This window comes from Phaseolus vulgaris, chromosome 5 (genome assembly GCF_051622355.1).
Source record: "Phaseolus vulgaris cultivar YP4 chromosome 5, ASM5162235v1, whole genome shotgun sequence".
Lineage (NCBI taxonomy): Eukaryota > Viridiplantae > Streptophyta > Magnoliopsida > Fabales > Fabaceae > Phaseolus > Phaseolus vulgaris.
Window position 1 is genome coordinate 19,609,847 of NC_143502.1, and position 8,721 is coordinate 19,618,567.

Genomic DNA, 8,721 nt, shown 5'->3' on the forward strand with positions numbered 1-8,721 from the left:
GAAAGCCCCAGCCTCGGGGCCCCGCAGGAGGCGAACGCCCCACCAGAGAACGAGCAAGACCGGCGAGGTACAACTTCGTAGTTGAGTTGAAGGATTTGATCGCCGTACCCAACGTAGCCGAGAGGCTGAGGCGACCGGCGAAGACCGACAAGGTGTTAGGGCCCCGTAAAGACTCTTGGTGCGAATTTCACGAGGCTTTCGGGCACCAAATTGATAATTGCCTGTCGTTGGGCTACCAGCTAGATGAGCTGGTGAGGACTGGGTTTTTGAAAGATTATGTCGCAGAGTCCACCACGACCGCCACCTTGCCGCCGCCGGCGGATGAGCCAGCACACGAGATGCCTGTGCTTGGCGAGGTCCACACCATTGCTGGAGGTTTTTCCGGCGGAGGACCCACCGCCTCCCAGCGGAAGAAATACGCGAGGGGGGTGAATTCAATCGAAGAGAGGCTCTCGGGGGAGCCCTGGGAGTCAGATATTGTGTTCACAAGAAGGGACCTCCGAGATGTGGTGCCCCATGACAACGATCCCGTTGTCATCTCGGTCGTCACGGCTGGAAGGAAGGTCCACAGAGTGCTTGTTGATCAAGGAAGCTCGGCAGACGTCATGTTTCTGTCGACTTTTAATAAGTTACGGCTGTCCCCCGATCTGCTGAGTCCCTATACGGGATGTTTGTATGGGTTTGGGGATAACCAGATAGAGGTCCGGGGGTACCTGGAGTTGAGGACTACGTTCACAGACGGAGAGGCCTCCCGAACAGAGAGCATTCGGTACCTCGTCGTGAACGCCAATTCTGCCTATAATATTTTGCTGGGCAGACCGGCGTTAAACCGTCTGAGTGCAATATCCTCCACCCGTCACATGAAGATGAAGCTACCGGACCTCAGTGGCCGGGTGATAGTCATCAGATCAGACCAGGAGGAGGCAAGAAAATGCTACGAAAACAGCCTGAAGACAAAGAGAGGCGTTTTCATGGTGTACGAACGTCCGCCGAGCGCGGACGCAACGATGATCGAGGCGACGCCCGCTAGGCAGACGCTCGAAGAGGCCATAGCAGAAAGGGCGATGCCCGAAGCAGATGTGCCAATGGAGGAAGCACACGTGGAAGAGGCGGCGCCCGTAGAAGAAGCGGCGCCCGCCGATGATGATAATAGGGAGCAACCCGCGGCCAACATCCTAGAAAGGGAGATTGGCGGCAAAGCTTTCAAGTTAGGAAGCTCGCTAAGTCCAGAAGAACGGGAAGGGGTGGCGGAAGTGATTTCGCGCCACCTGGATGCCTTCACATGGTCCGCCTCGGACATGCCGGGCATCGACCCCGATTTCCTGTGCCACCACCTCAGCATGGACGCCACGGTCCGCCCCGTGCGTCAGAGAAGGAGGAAGTTCAATGAGGAGCGACAACAGGTGGTGAAAGACGAAACGCAGAAGCTGCTGAGTGCTGGCCACATTAGGGAGATTCAGTACCCTGAGTGGCTCGCCAACGTCGTTTTGGTGAAGAAGGCAAACGGAAAATGGAGAATGTGCGTTGACTTCACGGACTTGAATAAGGCGTGCCCAAAGGATTCCTATCCGCTGCCTAGCATCGACGCCCTAGTGGACAGCGCGTCTGGCAGCAAAGTGTTAAGCTTCCTGGACGCCTTCTCAGGGTATAACCAAATCAAGATGCACCCTAGGGACGAGAGCAAGACTGCGTTCATGACTGAAACATGCAGTTATTGCTATAAGGTGATGCCCTTCGGGCTCAAAAATGCGGGCGCCACGTACCAGAGGTTAATGGACAAGGTCCTGGCGCCAATGCTCGGGACGAACGTATACGCCTACGTAGACGACATGGTGGTGGCGTCGCAGAACAGGGTGCAGCACATGGCAGACTTGGAGGAATTGTTCAACACAATATCCAAATATCGCCTCAAGTTGAACCCCGAGAAGTGTGTTTTTGGGGTATAGGCCGGTAAATTCTTGGGTTTTCTGCTCACCGAGAGGGGGATAGAGGCGAACCCCGACAAATGTGCGGCTATTATCGCCATGCGGAGTCCGACATCGGTAAAGGAGGTTCAACAGTTGACAGGGCGGATGGCGGCGCTCTCGAGGTTTGTTTCCGCCGGAGGAGAAAAGGGGCACCCATACTTCCAGTGCCTCAAGAGAAACAGTCGCTTTGCATAGACTGAGGAATGCGAAGCGGCTTTCGTTAAACTGAAGGATTACCTGGCGACGCCTCCGGTTCTCTGCAAACCGATAACGGGCGTGCCCCTCCGCTTGTATTTTACTGTAACAGATAGGGCCATCAGTTCTGTGTTGGTACAAGAGCAGGACCAGAGTCAGAAGCCCATCTACTTTGTAAGCAAAGCCTTACAGGGAGCTGAGACAAGGTACCAGGCACTGGAGAAGGCGACGCTGGCGGTAGTGTTCTCGGCTAGGAGGCTCCGTCATTACTTTCACAGTTTCACGGTGGTGGTAATGACCAACCTCCCCATACAGAAGGTGCTGCAGAAGCCCGATGTGGCAGGAAGAATGGTACGCTGGGCTGTGGAACTGTCAGAATTCGACATACAGTACGAGCCTAGAGGATCCATTAAAGGGCAGGTGTACGCGGATTTTGTAGCAGAACTTTCGCCCGGAGGTGAGCAAGAAGTGGAAGCGGGTTCACAGTGGCTGCTCTCGGTTGATGGTTCCTCAAACCAGCAAGGGAGTGGTGCGGGAATAGTGCTGGAAGGACCCGACGGCATACTGATCGAGCAGGCCTTGCGTTTTGCCTTCAAGGCAAGTAACAACCAAGCAGAATACGAAGCCCTGATTGCAGGAATGCTCTTGGCCAAGGAGATGGGCGCACAGAACCTCCTAGTGAAGAGCGACTCCCAGTTGATTACGGGGCAGGTGTCGAGTGAGTTCCAGGCGAAGGATCCCCAGATGGCGGCGTATCTAAAATACGTCCAGTTGTTGAGAGGGGCGTTCAACGCTCTTGAGTTGATACACGTCCCGAGGGAGCAGAATGCCAGAGCTGACCTGCTCGCAAAGCTGGCCAGCTCAGGCAAGGGGGGTAGACAGAGGACAGTGATCCAGGAGACCCTCAAAGCTCCGCGTCGATTCGTGGAAGACAACAGGGTGGATGTCCTCCAGATTTATGCATCAAGGGGAAGGCCGAGGAGTCATTCCTCATTAACCCAAGATACGCAGAGGGCGCCCCGCATCAGTATATACGCGGGTGCGTCTGAGGAAGAGCAGATGCAGGTTTGTGTCCTGTCCGCGGGAGACACCTGGATGACGCCCTATAAACGATACCTGGCGGATGGGGCCCTTCCAGTGGAATCTGAAGAGGGTAAGAAAATCAAAAGGAACGCCGTAAGATATACTTTGGTGGATGGGGTGTTGTTCAGGCACGGCTTCACTCACCCTATCCTAACATGCGTCAGTGGCGATGAGTACACCAGGATAATGGCGGAGCTACACGAAGGCATCTGCGGAAGCCATGTAGGAGGAAGATCCTTAGCCTCCAAGGTAATACGCGCAGGTTTTTTCTGGACAACAGTGAAAGAGGATTGCGCACGGCACGCCCAGCGGTGTAGACAATGCCAAAAGCACGCCGACTGGCACAAGGCGCCGCCTGAAGAGTTGCGGTCCATATACAGCCCGTGGCCTTTCCACACATGGGGTATTGACATCCTGGGCCCTTTCCCACTGGCAATCAGGCAGATGAAGTATCTGATCGTCGCCATCGAATACTTCACTAAGTGGATAGAGGCCGAGGCCGTGGCACAGATCACGGCGCATAAGGTACAGCATTTTGTGTGGAGGAACATCGTGTGTCGCTTTGGCGTACCTAGGCGCCTGATATCTGACAATGGGACCCAGTTCGCCAGTCAGCAGTTAAGAAATCTGTGCGCTGAAGTGGGAATCAAGCAAGTGTTCGCGTCGGTTGAACACCCCCAGACCAATGGACAAGTAGAGTCAGCAAACAGAGTTCTGCTGAGGGGGTTAAAAAGAAGGTTAGAGAAGGCCAAAGGGGCGTGGGCGGAAGAGGTGCCAAGGATTGTATGGGCATACCACACCACGCCCCAATCCTCTACTATGGAGACGCCGTTCAGTTTGGTGTACGGGTCGAACGCAATGATTCCAGTAGAAATACACGAAAGCTCACCGCGTTTTCAAAACTTTGTGGTGGAGGAATCTAATGAGGAGAGGCGGGTAAACCTGGATCTGCTAGAAGAGGCCAGGGAAGAAGCTAGAATAAAAGCTGAAGCGATGAAGAGAAGAGTGGAGCGGCAATATAGCTCTAAAGTAAAGCCACGACAGTTTCAGAAGGGCGACCTGGTGATGAGGAAAGCTCACCCTTACGAGCTGGAGAATAAGCTGTCTCCCAAGTGGACCGGGCCCTTCAGAGTTACTGAGGCTAAGGGCAACGGTTCGTACCACCTGGAGACTTTAGACGGAGGCCCTATCCCGCGCAGTTGGAATGCAGCCAACTTAAAATTTTATTTCAGTTGACCTATGTAAGCAACATGTAACAATTTAGTTGAAGGGGACGCTCTTTTTCCCTTTCGGGGGTTTTTTAACGAGGTCACCCTAATAAATGGAAAAACTAGTTGAGAAAAAGAAGTGCTTTGGTTTTCAGCCATTATTTTTCCTTGTTAGAAGTAATGTGATGCGCCGCCTAGGCCATGGCGTCGCCAAGGAAGAAGGCGTCGCCTAGGTCTTGGCGTCGCCCAGAAAGAAGACGCCGCCCAAAGGAAGGCATGCATCATTGGCGGAACGAGACGAAAAGAAGTTGCGCGGTATATGAGGCATATGCAAAGTAAAGTGGCGTTGTAAAGAATTATGATATTGGAAAATTGTTGTTACAAGCAATGTTCAGTACAAAATGCAAAAACACAAACAGGCCGCTTCTCAACGCTCATCAGAGTCATCACTGGAGGAAGGCGAAGCCTCTTTCCCAGCCCGCAGCGCTCGAGTAAGTCGTGTCCTCTTTTCTCGGCTTATTTTCGAACCTGCACAAAGGGAACAGATGTGTTAGAGACACAGTGAAGAAAGACAGGCACAGTTAGAAAGTAACGAAGGTCGAAGTTGCCTAAGGCAGTGGTTCTTACTTATGTACTTCTCAAGAGTCCTAGCGTTGAACTCCAAGCTGATCACCGTAGCGGAGTCAAAACCTCCCGCCTCAGCAAGAATCCGGCAAGCTATTTGATCACTTGGAGCCAGATTCTTGAGGGGTTTGGCTTTGAGGGCCTTTTCCTCTCTCACCCAGTACAGCGGAAACCCATCGAGGGCGTCGGGAACAAGATCAGTACAGCAGATCTTGAAGAACCGGCCTTTCCACCCTGTGAACGAGCTTTGGAAGGGTGTGAAGAGAACTCTTCCGGGAACATTGTTGAGAGTTACCCAGAGGTTGTGTCTCTGTCTCTTCACCTCAAAAAAGTGAAGAAAGAGGTCAACCGAGGGTGCACAACCCAGAAACCCAAAGAGGACATCGAAGGCCTTGACAAAGGCCCAGCTGTTGGGGTATAACTGGGCTGGAGCCACGTTGATCTCCGTCAGCAGTTCCTTCTCGAACCAGGAGAAGGGTAAGCGCACCCCGATGGTCTTGAACACCACCTGGTAAAAGTAAAAGAAAGGGACCCCGTTGTTGGCCCGTTCGTCTCCACACACTGGCTCCCCCAGAGTGCAAGGGAGCACAGCGATGTCGTCATCATGCCTCCTCGCGAAGGCCCGGTGGTCGTAAGAACACAACTCCCCTTTGTGTTCCCGTACGGCCCTGGTGGAGAGCAAGCATGAACACTCATCAAGAAGTTTGCTCGAGGCCCAAGGGTACAAGTCTTTAGGACGGACCCTGGGGGAAGCATCGTGAGAAGACATTCTTTAGCAAGATCAGGATGGCCAGAAATGCAAGGGTTGAGCGAGGGGAGCGAAGGTTAGAACAGCCCTTCGACAGAGAAGAAAGGGTGCAAGAAGAAAGAACGCAAGTAGGTTATGAGAAGTGAGAAAACGATGAAGATAGTTCCAGAGCTTGAAGGGTTAAATAAAGCGGTTAGAGCGCCAAACGACGTGAATGGATGCACCGCACGATTGATACACGTGGCAGAAGATGGAAGGATGACGTTGGCATCACTGGTTTAAATCAGAAAATGTCCCGTCAACAGAATATCCAATGGTACGATCCGCCGTCGAAAACGAGTCAGGGGCATAGCAGGAGTCAGGACTTGATGAAATGACCGAATGTCCCACAAACCATACAAGTAGCGCCACGTGGATCAAGTCGAATGACAGAAGGTCCCATCAGCTGTACAGGGAGCGCCACGTGGATGGCACAGACAAAGCCTTGGGCTCTTCGCTGTTATCAGGCGTTGACCAAGGCAAGAATTAAGGTCAATGACGAAGTAAAGGTAACGCCCGAGGCGTTGCCAGGAAGGACGTAAAGGACGACGACAGACGAGAAGTCGCGGGCGTCGCCAACCCAAATACCGACTGGCGTTACCTCCCCGATACCCCCAGGTAGGAAAGACTGAGGAGGGAGAAGAAATCAGAGAAAAGCAAAGTTAGTTGCAGGCGTCGCCTCCCCGATACCCACAGGTAGGAAAGACTGTGGAGGGAGACGAGACCGTCAAACGCCAGCGAGTCACCGGCAGGGTGTTCCCCGATACCTATGGGCAGGAAAGACCATGGAGGGAACAAAAACCCCCCAGCACTCAGCGTTTCAGACACCCAGGGACGATACGGTGCTGCGTTAGCAGGCCTCTCCTTAGGAGTGGGCGCCGAGTGTTAAAAGATCAAAGAAAGAGCTTTTCGGTATCAGAGACGTCCTGTGGACGATACGGCGCCACTTAGTGAGCCTCTCCATGGGCGTGAGGGTTGGCGAGCGACCTTACCCTATCATACTAAACCGCCCAACGAAGTGTGAGAAACGGGCAGAATACAGATAAAACAATTGAAGCGTATGAAGGGAAAAGATGAGAATGAGATCGCATAGGCGGAATCGTACGTGAAAAAGAAATAAGGACAACCATGCGAATGTCCCGAATCAGTAAGAAGAGTGTGGATAGTTCAAAGAATTACAAGTTTTGGCAGATGAAATTAAAAAGCGAAGGTAAAGAATGAAGAGTTAAGCTTGAAGAGGAAGGTGGCGGATGAGGGGCAGCAGTTCAGTCGTTCAAATCCATGGGCACGACCTTCCCGTCGACTACGTGGTGTGTGGGGTCGCAGTTTGAAAGGTTGACGCCAGGATTCTCGCAGGACGCCTGGGACAGGGCCTCTTGGAACCCCTCCTCGAAGGTGCCCGCGATCTCCTGGATAATGGACTTTTTCTCCTTCTCCAGCTCCTCAATGGCGGCGTCTCCAGAGGCCACCTGCTTCTCCAGAGCCTCTTTCTCCACACGAAGCCGGCTAACCTCGACCTGCAGTTTGTCGTAGTCAACTCGGAGAAGGTCCATAGCTTTGGCCTGCGTGGCCATTTCCTCCTCCATCCGTTCCACCTTGGCAGTTTGCTCACAGCAACGGTCCTTCAGATCCTTTTGAGTTTCCGCGTCTGCTCTGACCAATTCCTGAAGACCCGCTACCTGTACTTGGAGAGCAACTTCACGAGCGTAGAAGTCAGCCTGGAGTTCCAAGGCCTCTGCCAGTTTCCTCTCAGCTTCTGCCCTGGACTCTTGTGCTTGTTTCAGAGAGGAACAATAAGCCTCGTTCTGGCGTCCCAGGGCCTTCATCTCCTCCTCCAGGGTGGTTGCCTTCGTTTCCAAGGCCTGGAGAGTTTGAGCTTGCAAAACAGCGTTTCTGGCCTGGGAGCGCCATTCAAGAGCCACCGCCAAGAAGGCCCCCAAATAGAAAGGCATACCTTCCCTCCTGTCGGTACCTTCTGGCATAGTCCCGCCACTGAAACCCCTCATCAGATGCATGATTGGAGGGGGAATGGCGATGAAGTCAGGGGCGGCAGCGTTGGGAGCCGGTGAAGCAGTGGTTTCTGGCGGCGGCAGAGGCGGCGCAGATTCAGCTACTTCGCCCCTTTCCTCTTGGAGAATCATAGGAGGGAGTGAGGTTGCGCTTGGAGGGTTGTCCATAAAGGGGTTCCCTCCCTGTGGCGACGTCTCTACCAGAAGAGGAACCCGCGCGGATTTCCTCCTTCTGAAGGGCGCCACACCCTCCGATTCCTCATCATCTGACAGAATCTCCAAAACCCTTTTCCCTTTGTCAAGGGGGGGTGGAGCCGGTGACGAGGCCGCAGCTAGGGGGACAGCGGCGATAGGCGAAGGAGAGTTGGGGGTTGGAAGCAAGTCGGAGCCGGGTGGAGACATCGGAGATGGGCTAGAAGCAGCTTCAGCAGTGACTGGAGGCGGTGGTGACGGAACCGGTGGGAGAGCCGGATTGACAGCAGGGCTGGAGGAGGCGCCTGCCTTGGCGGCACGAGCCTCCTTCAGTGCTTTCGCCAACATTATTCTTTTGGAAGTGCCCATCACCGATCCTACATCAAGACAGGCCAAACAACAAGGATTAGCACTGGAGCGGTTATGTGGATTCACAATACAGGAAGAGATGCGAAATGCAAGTAACATTGTGCAGTGAAAAACGGTAATGCAGATAACCATAGCAACTAATGCATCATAAATCGCCAAGAACAGATACCGAAGTATGTAGAAAGCCCATGGGCATTGAATTCGTTCGCGATGAGCTTGGCGGTTCCCAATCCCGCCAAGGCTTTGCATATATCCCGGTCAGGCGGGGCGAGTTCGTCCAGAGCCAA